Here is a 16,665-nt window from a genome sequence, read left to right as displayed (position 1 = left end):
GAATATAGTCCAGACATTTTGTCATGAAAGGAGAATTCTGAGTGCTTGTGAGAACACTCCAAGAAAACAGAACAAAAGTCTTGTGACAGTTTCTTCAAAACAAAATTGTTCTTGAACTGTGTTTTTGTGTTCCTTTCAGGTTTAACACATAATGGATTTGCTTTCACTTATTTGTCACTGCTTGTTATTACTCAGTTAAGATTTTAAACTGTCCTTTGTGTGCTTATGTGGAAAAGTATGTTCTTGCCACGCACAGCCTGTCTTTATTATTGTATACAGCTTGAACTTAGGTAAACTTTACTCTTATGAACTTGCTTAGCCATCAGAGTATAAATTATCTGCAGGTCTAAATAAAGTTAGCTATTGCATGAGACTTTAGTTCACCTCATTTTAATTGGCTCCATTCTCACAGCTCCTACCACCTCCAGAGCAGTAACAATTGCAAACTGTCAATATACTTAATGCTATTTTATTTTCCCTTATGTATTAGTGCATACTAACATTCACAATCATATATATATATTTGTACAAAATCCTATGAACAGGCTGGCCTTCAACACACTATTTAGCCAACCATTACCTTGGACTTCAGATCCTCTTGCCCTCTCTCTCATAAGACATACAATTTTAAGAATCAGCAGTGTATCAAAGCTGATGCTGAGACTCATAACCAAACTTTGGGGAGAGTAAAGGGAATCTTATGAAATAAGGGGAAAATAGTAAGATCTGGAGAGGACAGAAGCTCCACAAGGAGAGCAACAGAAACAAAATATCGGGGCACAGAGGTTTTTTCTAAGACTGATACTCTAACCAAGGACCATTCATGGATATTACCTAGAGCTCAGAAGTAGCCCATGGCAGCTCAGTATCCAAGTGGGTTCCCTAGTAAGGGGAAAAGGGACTCTCTCTGACATGAACTCAGTGGCTGGCTCTTTGGCCACCTCCCCCTAAAGGGGAAGCAGCCTTGCCAGGTCACAGAGGAGGACAGTGCAGCCATTCCTGATGAGACCTGATAAGCTACGGTTAGATGGAAGGGGAGGAGAACCTCCCCTATCAGTGGACTTGGAGAGAGGCATGGGAGGAGATGAGGGAGGTTGGGATTGGGAGGGACTGAGGGAGGTGGCTACAGTTGGAGTACAAAGTGAATAAACTGTAATTAATATAAAAATAAATAAAATAATCATCATTTATTCCTCTTAGTCTATACTGAAAAGATAGAAATTGGTTAATTCTAAGTATATTATTGAGAGTCAATGGATCATATAGAAATTGTTTTTATTCCTTTTGCTGAATGTTAAATGTTGAAGAAATTGTTAACACCTTCACATACATTTCCATATGTGTATTAATGTGAAGGTAACACTGATATCATAGTATGTTACTTATCATTAAATAGCATTTATATGCTTTGCAGATATCGTAGTGATTGTTGTAACACAGGTATTTCATAGAAATTCCCAGAGTGGAGTTTAACACAGGAGTTTATAATGACACCTCGAGATTAATATGCTTCACTTTCATTCCACAGTGTTAATAAAATGCTCTATAGAGAATAAAGACTCATTACTATGTATGGAAATGAAAGAAACAACTTTTCTTAACAACTGCAGTGGTTTGAATGAGAGTTGTCTCCGTAGGCTCATCTATTATTTGTTTGGGAAGTATTAGAAGGTATGACCTCATTGGAAGTGTGTCACTTGTGGTGAGATTTGAGGCTTCAGATTCTCATGCCATTCCTAGTTCTCTCTCTCTCTCTTTCTCTCTCTCTCTCTCTCCCTCTCTCTCTTTCTCTCCCTCATGCTTATAGATCAGCTACTGCTCCAATGCTATACCTACTTGCCTGCTATCATGCTCCCTACCATGACAATTGTGGGTTCTAAACTTTTGGAACTGTGAGCTCCTCTAAATTCTTTCTTTTATAAGTTACCTTGGTTATAGACTTTCTTCACAGCAATAGAAAAATAATTAAGAAAACAACCAAGCATTAAATGTCTTTGAGTCCAGTTCATATCACATGAAAGATTGATTTCCTATGAACAACTGCAATTCAAATGGGACTGCAAACAAAAACCCATTACCATCATATTTATATGATTCTATACTGATCCATCTTTTGGCCTTTGTTGTTAGCAATATATGTTAATCTACTGCAAATGAAATATTTTCCAAAGAGTCTACATATCTATATGTCCTTTTATTATCTTTTTAATATGCATTTTTTTTCACATAGACATATTTATTGCTTACGTTAGTAGGTTAGCTTTGTGTCCCAAACAGTCCTAGCTTCCTGTTCACATACTGTAAATCAAAAAGAGGAAAGATCAGCCTTTAACCTCTGCCTCTTATATTCTTTACTGCTTCCCAATAGTCCCACAGCAGGCAACAGATCCAGGATTTCTCACTAATGCATAACTTACACCAAACATTGTTCTAACAATAAATAACAATAATAATAATAATGAATAATGAATAATTTTTTTCTTGATGTGGACAAAAATGCAAGAATACTTCTCTCTTACAGCTCTTGTTCAACACTCTTCTGAACAAAATGATAAAGAAAATTAGTTGAAGGTGTAGAAACTGGAAAGAAATAAGAACATTTCCTCCATTTTAAAATACTCCAATTTTCTCTAGTAAAAATCCCAGGGAAGTTGAAGCATAGCTTACTGAAAATGGGAATGACATATTCACGCCATTAGTACAAAATTCATTAAAAATGGATATTTTTGTAAAGAGTAGAAACTTAAATTTGAAATTAAAAAACAATGTCATCTTCATGGTATATAATAATCATAAACATAACAAATATGCATAGACACTGTGAAAAATAGTATCAAACACTAAAGAACATACACCACATCCCAGATAAGGGAAGAGAAATCTTGCTTCTTAACAGGCTAAGATTGAGATGTTAATTCTTTTCAAACAGATATGCTGGTTGCATACAATGAAAATTAAACTCCTGGAAATAATTCAATATATATATAAACAAGATGATTCCAGAGTTTATCAGGTTGGGAAAAAAAACAGACCAAACAATTTTTAAAAGAAGAACACAGTTGAAGAAAGTGTGTATCAAGATTTTTATTTGCAGCAATCAGTAGAGTGTGGTGTTGATGAAGGAATACAGGTGGAGAAAATAAGCAGCACAGAAACAGAATCATAGAACTATTTAAATTTATGATAAAGGTAGAAGTTAATTTATCAAAGAAAAGATCATTAAGTGTTCAGATTTGTTTAACTCAGTATCAGTATCAGTACCATGTGTATGCCTGGTGCCCTCAAATTCCAGAGGAGGGCATCAGATCACTTGAAACTGGAACTACAGACAATTATGAGCTGCCATGTGGGTACTGGAAAAGGAATCTATGTCCTCTGCAAGAGTAACAGGTGCTGTTATTGATGGCACCATCTTTCCAGCTGCCTTATTGACCTTTATAGCCCATAATAAACAGTTAAGTTCAAATGGTATTTTCACCAAAGCAGAATACATGTTGGACCACAAATTAAGCTATATTAAATTTCAAAAGGCCAAAATCTTGCAGAACATAATATCTGAACCCAGGCCCAGTGCTCAGAGGTAGCTGATAGGCAGCTCAGTCTCCGTTTAGGTCACCTAGTAAGAGGAGCAGGTGCTGTCTGACATGAACTCTGTTGCTTGCTCTTCAATCACTTAATCCAGGCAAGGTTGCCTTTCCAGCCACAGAGGAAGAGAAAGAAGGCAGTCCTGAAGAGACTTGATAGTCTGGGGTTAGTTGGGAAGGGAGGAAGGCTCCTTCTTTCTGAGGACTAGAGGAAAAAGATGGGGGGAAGAGGGAGAGTGGAAGTGAGAGGAGATGAGGGAGGGGGCTATTTTCAAAACATACAATAAATAATTTAATAAAAACAGAAAAAGAAATATAATAGTAGACAGTGAACTTTACCATCATGAAGAAAATATTTGGAAAATTTCCGAATATTTAGTAACAGCATCTTTTTAAATAAAGCATCTACAAAGAAAAATCATGAGATATTTAAAATTATGTGACAGAATACTAATAAAATTTAATCCACAAGTTGAGAGTTTGCTCTATATTGGTAGCTCAAGATGAATTGATTTGTTCAAAAGTTCATGTTTAAATGCAAGAAAATGTATAATAGTGTGACCTGTATTCCCAACACCTGAAAACCTGAGACAAAATTTGCTGCAAATAGGAAGCCAGTTTGATCCACTTACTAAGTTCCAGGTTATTTGGGCTACTTAGTTAATTAGTGTCTCAACAAACAAGCAAACAAGCAAAATATAGGAAAGTCATAAAGTAAGTGAGTGCAGGCTGTTGAAAGAGAAAATTCAGTATAGAGTAAATAGGAAAAAAAAATGACAAAACTAAGACCACAATATCAACATTAATAGAGATTATTAAACTATAATTTATCAAAGCTAAGATTTTACCTGTTAGAACTTATACAATTAATAATTGTTTAGCCATACTGTTAAAGGATAGAAAATAAAACAATTTGACAATGAAGAAACCAAGAGATATAACTACAGACATTCTTCAATGTGTGTAGTAGGCTACTAAGAAACTATTTTGAAACAATTTCATGCTCATAAAATTCCAGCAACATAAAATTTAAAAATTTCCAATTAAACTCAAGTTATTAAATGCCTAACCCAAGATAAATCTATGTGCAATAAAGAAACCCCTTTTATAATTAAAAATAATTTCATAATTAAAAATGTCAGTCCTAGATTGATTCAGTGGTATTGGGCAGAGTATCTTAAAAAAATTATTACATTCTTTATCTCTTACACACCAAGTTTTAGAATAATTTTTTGGGGGAGCAGCCTTACCAGGCCACAGAGAAAGACAGTGCAGCCACTCCTGATGAGACCTAACAGACTAGGATCAGAAGGAAGTAAAAGAAGACCTACCCTGCTTGGGGAGGGGTATGTGTGTAGGATGAGGAGAAAGGGAGGGATCGGGAAGGGAGGAGGGAGGGAACTACATGGGAGATACAAAGTAAATAAAGTGTAATTAATAAAAAATAAAATAAAAAATAAAAAAAGAAATACTCAACATCCTTAGTCATCAGGGAAATACAATCAAAACGACCCCTGAGATTTCACCTTACACCCATCAGAATGGCTAAGATCAAAAACTTAAGTGATAATACATGCTGGAGACGATGTGGAGAAAAGGGAACCTTCCTCCATTGCTGGTTGGAATGTAAACTTGTACAACCATTTTGGAAATCAATCTGGTGCTTTCTCAGACAATTAAGAATAGTGGTACTTCAAGATCCAGTGACACCATTCCTGGGCATATACCCAAATGATGCTCAAGTATACAAGGACATTTGCTCAACAATGTTCATAGCAGCTTTATTCATAATAACCAGAATCTGGAAACAACTCAGATGTCCCTCAATTGAGGAATGGATACAAAAATTGTGGTACATTTACACAATAGAATACTACTCAGCAATTAAAAACAAGGAAATCATAAATTTTGCAGGCAAATGGAGGGACACTTTCATTCAAACCACTAAAAAAAAAAATACTTAGTGCTGCTTGATAAAATTTTTAATAGTTTGAATGAAAAACTGAATCAGCAGTTTTCAACTTTTCATTTCATTATCCCTTTTTACTATTAAATTATTTATAAGTTCAAAAGCTTTTATCTTTTGTTTATATCTACTTATTTTATTACAAAAGAGAATGTTAATTAATTTTTAGAATGAGATCAAGAATTATCAAAAAAATGGTATACTTTCCAAAATGAAATAAAGTGAGAAGATTGTCAATGCTTTACATTTTTAGAAAGCTTTTTATAGTCTGGCTTGGTAGATATTAACTGGGCTTTCATATCTGATTTTGTGTCACTGAGTTACAGTCTATAGTCTTAGCAAAAGTCTGAGAAGAATATTTAATTTTGCACATATCTGAATAAAGACATCTTTTATTATGGCTTTCTGTGTTACTACAATTAATAACATTAATCCTACTTCACAATGCTGCAAATCACATATCTTCTCAGTTATTTACAAAAAAAAAAAAAAAAAAGACACCATGCTAATCAACTGAATTTCAGAGTGTTCTCTCTGGTCTTAATGAATATTTCACTTACAGTTGGTATTCTAAAATTATACTTGGATTCTCCCCTTCACAACAAACTCACACAAATGTGTTACCTTGGCAAGGTCATTGCACATTGGAGAGAATTATTCTATGTGTGTTTCCCTTCTTGTCATACAAAATATAAGTTTGAAGTATTTATTATTCAATATTTAATAAAGTTAGAGACTTCCACAACTTTATCAAAGGTAATTTGAAGAATATTGGCCTTTTAAAAAACTTCAAGAGTGGGATGGTAAGAGGCTGTGTAGATAGCTGTGTCCTGCTGTCATAGCAATTTTACATGGTTAAATATGTGCATAACCTTATGTTAATAGGTATATAGACAACTCCAGGAAGTATAAGTATGCATCCCATTAGCCAACACACTTCAAGTTGCATGTGGAAAATATCACTGCACATGTAAATGAAAGAAGATATAAAAATAAACAGTCCTCTGTGTTGTTATGCAAACAGCTAGACTATAGAGTCTCCTAAATTGTTTTAGGAATAGTCTCAGGCTCCTAGATCAGACTTTGAATACTGTTATTTAATACCATTTCTGGAAATTTCTGTGGGTTAGAAAATGCTGCATTTATGATGGGCTAAAATAAGTTTTTTAGTCCTAGATTTTTGCTTTTTTTTTTCAGGGTTATAAATTCAGGGCTCTTCAAATCCACATTTAAACCAAAAGATCCTTTTTAGTGCACCAAAAAGAACTCTCTATTGCAACCTTTATTCAGTTGTGAGAGCCAGCTGAGGTGAAGTCAACAGAGGCCAACCATGGAGGGCAGAAGAGCAAAACCTTCAATTAGACACAGCTTCTGAGATGCTTGATAAAGCCTCCTTCTATGACCCATCATTTATGCTTCTGGTTGCTTTTTTGAAGTTTTTTTTTTTTTTTTTTTTTTTTTTTTTTTCTGTGCCATGCTACTAGGTGTTCTGTCCTCAATTCCTTTGTCACACAAGAGAAGGAAGAATTCCAACCAGCTATGGCCTTGTGTCAGTACCTGCTCCCAGGTAGACTGGTTCATCATTTTCTCTCTGATTTCAGGTCTGCAGTCCTTTCTGTCAACAGTAACCAGAGAATGCCTGTGTACCTTGTTCTTTCTCATGAGTATGAAAACCAAGGGCATTGAGTATGCATGTGGTTGGCATGATAGACAACTTGAGAGGATATAAAATTACCTACTAAGTTAGACTCTAGGCATGTGAGCAATTATCTAGAGTTGGTTGAGATGGGAAGACCTATCCCAAATGTAGAACAGTTCTTTGACCTCATTAAAAAGGAAGTAGTGAGGTAAGCACCTGTATTTGTCTCTTTCTGCTTTCTAAGTGCAGACATTAAGTGGTCATCTATTTCCTTCCCTGCCTTAATAGACTATATCCTATGAATAGCACTGTAAACCAGTAAATGAATCAACAACAAAAACAACTTTTCTATTTTAAAATTGCATTTGTCATGTATTTTGTGACAACATTGAGAGAAGTAAGTACCTAGTATATTTGGGAATTAAAAAACCAAGTAACAGAAAGATTGCCGTTCTTAGAGGGACTAGAGCACATTAGTAAGCATAGTCTACCATTTTATTTTAATCATAATACATTTAAGCAACATAAATTGTGATATTTTAGGATCAGAGTTTTATGATAAGTTAAAGTTTTCTGACTCACAAGATTTTAAGTGACTCTGAACCTCGGATATAGCTGATATATATATATGAGGTCTTAACCTTGGTTGACAATTTTCATTTGTTACATTGCTCAAGTTTGGAGTTTTATTCAGGAAGGAATGTAGCTATATCCCTTAGTTGCAGCTCTGTGGTCATTTTAGAGCTCAGTCAAGCTCTAGCTGAGTTTCCTTGTGCTGCTTGCCTTGGTTTTATAAACAAGGCAATATGAATCAAAACTGATAAACATCTTTAAGAGCCCTGTATCTCTAGTCTTTCTAGTGAATGTTATAGGGCCTGGATGTAGATTATAGTAGAAAATTTGCTTATCATGCACAGTATCCTGGGTTTGATCCCCTACAGTGAAAAACAAAGTTCATGTTGTATAAAAGAAAATTACCGGGACTCCTTTTTCAGATGAAAGGAGATAAATGGGAAATGACTTCACATTCAGTGCATAAATAATGATGTGACATACACTAATCAGAAAAAGAATTCTGCCCCATCAAAACACAAACACAATTCTTACAAACCTTGAAAGAACAATTCCGAACTTCATATGGAAAAAAAAAAGAAAAAAGAAAAAAAAGAAACAGAATTGTCAAAATCTGACAGATCCTGTTCTTTATATATTCTGGATTTTAGCCCTCTGTCCAATATAGGTTGAAGAAGATCCTTTCCCAATCTGTAGACTGTCGTTTTGTTCTGATGACAAGGTCCTTTGCTTTACAGCTTTTCAGTTTTATGAGGTCCCACTTATTGATTGTTGATCTTAGAGCCTGTGCTGTTGGTGTTCTGTTCAGGAAGTTGTCTCCTGTGCCAATGAGTTCAAGGTTCTTCCCTACTTTTTCTTCTAACAGAATTAGTGTGTCTGGTTTTATGTTGAATCGTTGATACACATGGACTTTAGTTTTGTGCAGGCTGATAAATATGGATCTATTTGTATTTTCTACATATAGATACCCAGTTAGTCCAGCACCATTGTTGAAGATGCTCTTTTTTGCATTGTATGGTTTTGGCCTCTTTGTCAAAAATCTAGTATTGGTAGGTGTGTGGGATTATTTCAGGGTCTTCTATTTTATTCCATTGAACTACCATTTTGTTTCTTTGCCAGTACCATGCAGATTTTATTACTGTTGCTCTGTCCTACAGCTTGAGATCAGGGGTGGCAATACTTCCAGACAATTTGTTGTTATATAGGATCGTTTGGGCAATTCTGTTTTTTTTTTGTTTTTGTTTTTGTTTTTGTTTTTCCACATGAAGTTGAGAATTGTTCTTTCAAGATATGTAAAGAATGGTGTTGGTGAGGATTGATCATCTTACCCAGGGTCTTCTTTTTTGTTTATCTTTTTTGGGTGTACAGATTTTAGTATGTTTATCCTATCTTATAGGTCTAGTACCCACTTATAAGTGAGTATATACCCTGTATGTCTTTCTGCTCCCAGGATACCTCACTCAGGATGATCTTTTCTAGATCCCACCATTTTCCTGCAAATTTCATTATTTCCTTGTTTTTAATTGCTGAGTAATATTCCATTGTATAAAAGTACCACAATTCCTGTATCCATTCCTTTGTTGATGTACATCTGGGTTGTTTCCAGGTTCTGGCTATTACGAATAAAGCTGCTACAAACATGGTTGAGCAAATGTCCTTGTTGTGTACTTGAGCATCTTTTGGATATATGCCTAGGAGTGGTATAGCTGGATCTTGAGGAAGCAGTATTCCTGATTGTCTGAGAAAGCACCAGGTTGATTTCCAAAGTGGTTGTACCAGTTTACATTCCCACCAGCAATGGAGGAGGGTTCGCCTTTCTCCACAACCTCTCCAGCATGTGTTGTCACTTGAGTTTTTGACCTTAGCCATTCTGATGGGATCAACATTGGAAGCAGGAGAAAACAAGTAAAAGGACAGGAGCCTACCTCAGAGGAAATCTGAAAGACTCTACTTTCAGTGTATCAAAGCAGATGCTGATACTCATAACCAAACCTTTGGCAGAGTGTAGGGAATCATATGAAAGAAGGGGGAGTTAGTATGACCTAGAGGGGACAGGAGCTCCAAAAGCACCAAATATATCAGGGCACAGGGGTCTTCTATGAGACTGTTTCTCCAACCAAGGACCATGCATGGATATAACCTAAAACCCCTGCTCGGATATAGCCCATGGTAGCTAAGTATCCAAGTGGGTTCCCAGGTAAGAGTGAGAAGGATTATTTCTGACATGAACTCAATGACTGGCTCATTGAGCTTCCCCCTCACCCCCGGAGGGAGGAGCAGCCATGCTAAGCCATAAATAAAGACATTGCAGCCAGTCCTGAAGATACCTGATAAGCTAGGATCAGATGGAAGGGGAGGAGGACCTCCCCTTTCAGTGGACTTGCAAGGGGGCAGGGAGGAGATGAGGGAGGGAGAGTGGGATTGGGAGGGAAACAGGGAGGGGGATATGGCTGGATACAAGTGAATGAAATGTGATTAAAATAAAAAAAAAGAATGGTGTTGGTATTCTGATGAGAATTGCATTGAATAAATAGATTGCTTTTGGCAGGATGGCCATTTCCACTGTGTTAATCCTACAGATCCATGAGCACAGGAGATCTTTCCATCTTCTGATATCTTTTTCAATTTCTTTCATCAGAGTCTTGAAGGCTTTTCAAACAGATCTTTCACTTACTTGGTTAGACTCACAACAAGGTACTTTATATTATTAGTGGCTATTGTGAAGGGTGTTGTTTCCTTAATTTCTTTCGCAGCCCTTTTATCTTTCCTATACAAGAGGGCTACTGAATTTTTTGAGTTAATTTTGTATCCAGCCAATTTGCTGAAATTGTCTATCAGCTGAAGTAGTTCTCTGGTTGAATTTTTGGAGTCTCTCATGTATACTATTATATCATCTGTGAATAGTGATACTTTGACTTCTTCCTTTCTGATTTGTATCCCTTTGATCCCCTTTAGTTATCTTATTGCCATAGCTAGGACTTCAAGTACTATGTTAAAGAGATATGGAGAGATTGAGAAGCCTTGCCTTTTCCCTGATTTCAGTGGGATTGATTTATGTTTCTCTCCATTTAGCATGATGTTTACTATAGGCTTGCTGTATATTGTCTTTACTATGTTTAGGTATATGCCTTGTATCCCTGATCTCTCCAAGACTTTAAAAATTATTGAGTGTTGGATTTTGTCAAATGCTTTTTGGCAAGTAACGAGATGATCATATGGTTTTTCTCCTTTAGTTTGATTATGTGGTGGATTACATTGATGGATTTCCATATAGTGAACCACCCCTCCATGCCTGGGATGAAGCCTATTTTGGTCATGGTGGATGATATCTTTTATCTGTTCTTTGATTTGGTTTGCATGCTTTTATTGGGTATTTTTTCAACAGTGTTCATAAGAGAGATAAGTCTGAAGTTCTCTTTTTTGGTTGGGTCTTTGTGTGGTTTTAGGTATCAAGGTGACTGTGGCTACACAGAATGAATTTGGTAATGTTCCTTCTGTTTTTATTTTGTGAAGTAGTTTGAAGAATATTGGTTTTAGTTCTTCTTTGATGGTCTGGTAGAATTCTGCTCTGAAACCATTTGGCCCTGGAATTTTTTTTGGAAGGGAGATTTTTGATGAATGCTTTTATTTATTTGGAGGATATAGGACTACTTGATCTATTTACCTAAAGGGGATCCTGAAGAGAGAAATACGTTGCTGCAATCAGGAAACAAAACTAGAAACAAAGTAACCAACAGGAGAGAAAAGGCAAATTCCTTGTTCCCAGGAAAGGGATCAAACTCCAGGTAGCTGTTGAGATGGTGCTCTTATGCCCTGGACTGGAGAACCCCCAGTAAAGCAAGGACAACCACTATTGAACTACAGGTTACAGACTCTACAGGTTTATCAGAAAAAAAAAATCCCTATGGACAAACTTGAAGAGTTACTGGGCAAGCCTAAGGGGAATAAAACAGTAGGTGGGATGCACTTATTGAATATGCCCAAGATTGTGGGAATGTAAGGTGGGCAAATGCAGCTAGAATAAAGAAATTAAGAGAAGATAAAAAAAATATTACAATAAACTGATTTCAGGTCCAACAAAAGCACTCATAAACTTACTCATCTCAGTGGAAATACTGGGGAGACATTCTTTCCTGTCTGGGTTTGGAATACCCATATTCACTGACTGCAATATCTCACTGTAGGACAAATCTCAAGAGGTTGTCAAGGGAGACTGTAGAGAAAAATAACATCAGTGAATGAGAAAAGGAAGCAAGAGTGAAAGAAAAAATATTTTTATCTTCCCTTTTTAAAATTTTTTAAAGTTCTTTATTAATTACAATTTTTTCACTTTGTATCCCCTCTGTGTTTCCCTCCCTCCTCCTGACCTAATCCCTCCCTTCCTCCCCACTCTGCACACATGCTCCTCTCCAAGTCCACTGATAGGGGAGGTCTTCTTTTCCTTCCTTTTGATCCTAGTTAATTACGTCTCATCAGGAGTGGATGCACTGTCTTCTTCTGTGGCCTGTTAATGCTGCTTCCCCCTCAGGGGGAGGTAATTAAAGAGCAGGCCAATCAGTTCATGTCAGAGACAGCACCTATTTCTATTGCTATGGAACCCACTTGGATACTGAACTGCCATGGGCTACATCTGTGCAGAGGTTCTAGGTTCTCTCCATGCATGGTCCTTGGTTGGAGTATCAGTCTCAGGAAAGACCCCTGTACTCAGATTTTTTGGTTCTGTTGCTTTTGTTGTGGAGTTCCTGTCTTTCCCAGATCTTAATGTTTCCCACTTCTTTCATAAGATTCCCTGCACTCTGCCCAAAGGTTGCCCGTAAGTCTCAGCATCTGCATTGATAGTCTGCAAGGCAGAGGCTTTCAGAGGTCCTCTGTGTCAGGCTCCTGACTTGTTCCCTCTTTTCTCCTTCTTCTGATGTCTATCCTCTTTGCCTTTCTGGATAGGGATTGAGCATTTTAGCATGAGTCCTCCCTCTTGATTAGTTTCTTTAGGTGTACAGATTTTAGTAGGTTTATCCTATATTATAAGTCTATATGAGTGAGTAAATACCATGTGCATCTTTCTGCTTCTTGGATAGCTCACTCAGGGTGATCTTTTCCAGATCCCACCATTTATTTACCTGCAAATTTCATGAATTCCTTGTTTTTAATTGCTGAGTAATATTCCATTGTGTAGATGTACCACAATTTCTGTATCCATTCCTCCACTGAGGGGCATCTGGACTGTTATTTGATGTTTATTAGAGAAATTAAAAAGAGAGAGAAAGAGAAAACTCAGCAGTGTTTGGCCACTATAGGGTCTTCAGGGAAGCAGTTTCTGCAATGCCAGCATGCATTCTTCTCCACGGATGTGCCACAGGTGATCCCAAATGAACCAATGTGAAGAACAGGAGTGCTTTCTCAAGACAGTAGTCTTTTCTGAAAATAGAATAGCCATATAAAGTTTTTTGTGCCTATCCTGGATTTACCCAAAAAGAAATGAAGTTGACATGAGAAAGGTTTGCACACATATTTCTGTCTCAGTGTTTCCAATAGCCTAAGTGAATAGATGAATAAGAAAATGTTTGAACAGTTGTCACAAAAAATGACATCATGCCATTTGTGAAAAAAATGGATAAAATTAAGCAAAATAAGCAGGACAAAAAGCAGAAAGACAAGTGTCACATAATTTCTTTTTTATTTAATACTAGTAATAGTTTTATTTTATATAAAACTAAGGAAAACAAAGATAATCTGAAAGTAAATGACCTACAAGAATTCTAGCAGACTGTATGGGGGATAAAAGAAAGGGTGAGAGTGCAGTAAAAAGTGTACAGTTGGGAGTCAGGTATCTGTTTGTGAGTGACACTGCGAACCTCCTGATAAATAAATATGAATTAATTATTTTTTAAAGATGGATTATTATCAAATACGACCACTTAAGGCAGCATTCTGAGCTGTTCAAGTGATATCCAGAATGCAATTTTTCAGTCTCAGTGGATCCATTGTGCACAGAGATATTTTTTTGTTTTGTTTTCTGGAAATAGTGATCTATTCTGTAGCCCAGGAGGTTCTTGTACTCATGGCAATCCTCCTGCCTCAGCCTTCTAGGTACTGGAATTATAGGTTGAACAACAGCTGTTCCTCTCCCTTTGTGTTCTTGCTTCAGGCTATCTGGTTGTTCTGAAACTTCAGTTCCCTGATAAGTGGTAGAAGACTTTGTAGGATAAAAACAATGTCTCCACTAGTCTCTCTCTCTCTATCTATCTCTCTGTGTATCTCTCTTTGTGTTTCACTCTCTCTTTCCCTCCCTCTGTCCCTCCTTACCTCCCCTTCCATTACCCCCTCTCCAATACAGAATTGAGCCTAGTGACTCACATACACCACTCTACCACTAAGATACATCTCCAGCATTCTTTTCCTTTTTGAGAAGGGGTCTTACAAATTTGCTCAGGGTTTTTTTTTTAACACCTTAGCCTCCAAACAGTATTTTAGAACTTCATTGTTAGCTACATTCATTCCTTCCTTATCTAAGGCCAAGTTCTTGTTTTGGCTTTTTAAAGGCAACTTACTCTGGAGCTTTTGCAACATTAAGCAAAATACCAGTTAAGGAAGTTGAAGGTCAGGCAATTGAACTTCCTGATTGAATTTTCTCACTAAGGCTAAGCTGCTTGTATCTGAACTTCCCATGGCTTAACTTGTGTTTTCTCTTTAACACTGCAGGCATTTTTTTTACATCATAGGATAAACAATAGTAATAGCTGTTGTAAATGGTTCATCTGTTCTAATGGGCACAATATCTTTACTCTTAGATTGCCCTTTTGTTCTCTTCCCTCCCATACACAGAGTTAGTGGGGGCATCCCTCCTCTACACTAGGTATTGAAAAACAATTTACACATTTGTGTCTGAAGTTGGGAGGTGAAAATCATACTTCTAGAACCATTTTCTTATTGAGATTAAACAACATGCTACAAATTAACTACTAAACTTACATTAAAATGTCTTGAAAAATACTACTGACCAGGTGCATTTCATTATTCTCATTGTTTACCCAGGAAAAAGGAAAAAAAAATCACAGTACATTTGGAAGAAATCAGAGGCTTTAAGATTGATATAAGAGCAGATCCAAGATGGTGGTACCAACCACACAGTGTATCTGAAAACCAGCTCAGCAATGAGAGTAGGGTGACCGGCAGGCCATACTGTGGAGCCCCAAACCCCAAAGTCTGTGTTTCTCAGGTGAGAGGAGAATCCACAGGGAAACATGAGGTTCTACCTTCAGGCCACCCAGCTAATACCAGAAAAACTCTCAGGTTCCAGCCAGGCATTATTGTAATCCTATGCCACCTGCCCAAGTCCAAGGTATCTGTGGATATCTTCCTGGTACCTGTGGCTGGCATACAGGACCTTAGGGGCTCACTATCACCAGTAGTGGTAGTGGGGGGTGAGGGTCCAAACCTGGGCACCCACTCTCACAGTCCTGTGAACAACTTTTGGGTACCAGCAGCTCCTGGTTCCAAACCCCAGAGCATACTCTCACTGTACTGTGAATACTTTCCTGGTCTTAGCAGCAAGTGGTGCTCTCTCTCACCAACAGTGGAGAGGATAACTTCCAGTACTAGGATTGGTTGGTGAACATGGCACCATTCTGCCTGCTCCCCACTCCCCAGAAGCTTGGTCTACCTGGGTAAAGAAAGAAAGAAAGAAGGAAGGAAGGAAGGAAGGAAGGAAAGAAAGAAAGAAAGAAAGAAAGAGCCAGCCCAACACAGACAACGAATCCACCAGAGGAGAGCTAGGTGTGGGACCCAAGTCCCATTGTCCACCATCTTTAGGAAGCCTGTTGGGAACTGGGACAGCTCTAGGCTCCAAGATCTTTCTATCTGTGCCTCAGCAGCCTGGCATGCATGGTCCAAAGAGTGAGCCAGCAGAAACAGTGAATCCAGCAGAGGTGAGTTGGGTGCAGGATCAAAGCACTTTTGTCCTTCTCCCTACAGAGGCCTGTGGGGTACTGGAATAACTCTAGGCTCAGAAATCTTCCTGCCTCTTCCCCACCTGCCTGGCCCACTTTGATCAGAAAGAGCACCAGTCAGTAAACCCAGTGAAGCTAAGATAGGAGCAGGACCCATGTCACATTGTCTGGCATCTTGAGGAAGTCTGTGGGGCACTGGAGCAGCTCTAGATCTAGTGATCTTTATTCTTGTGCCCCAGCTACCTGGCATACCTGGGCCACAAACAGTGATCCAGAAGAAACAGTGAACTCAGCAGAGTACTCTCCTTTTCTTAGCCACATCTGAATCCTCAACACCCATTCCTTGAGCCACTGGATATCTCTTAGCTTCCTGTAGACAATTCCAGACTCTAGACACAGGTAGATCTAGTCAGAATTGCAGGCTCCAGGAACAAAACAGTCAAGGCTACTGATAAATAGATGGCTAGAAGTTGGCATAAGATACAATCAACAAACTCAAGTCATCATGGATTCACCAGAATCCCCCAAAACTAATGGATATTCTAATGAAGCTGAAATGCATGAAAATGATCTTAAATCTATGATTATACAGTTATTTGAGGAACATAAAGAGGAAACAAACAAACAAAAAAGAGATCATCAAGGTCAGACAGAAAACCACAATCAAACAGGGGAAGCAAATGAATAAAATCTTTCAAAACATGAAAATGGAATCAGATTCAATAAGAAAAACACAAACAGAGAGAACCCTGGAGTTGGAGAACTTAGAGAAGAGATCAGGAACCACAAGGGTAAGCATCATCAACAGAATACAAGGAATGAAAGAGAGACTCTCAGGCACCAAAGATACAATTGCAGAATTTGAGACATCTCTCAAGGAAAACATAAAAACAGAAAAGTTCTTAACACAGAATTTACAAGAAATCAAGGACACGGGGGGCGGAGCCAAAATGACCA

Source organism: Meriones unguiculatus, chromosome 10 (assembly GCF_030254825.1).
Source record: "Meriones unguiculatus strain TT.TT164.6M chromosome 10, Bangor_MerUng_6.1, whole genome shotgun sequence".
Lineage (NCBI taxonomy): Eukaryota > Metazoa > Chordata > Mammalia > Rodentia > Muridae > Meriones > Meriones unguiculatus.
Note: the sequence above shows the minus strand (reverse complement) of the source record.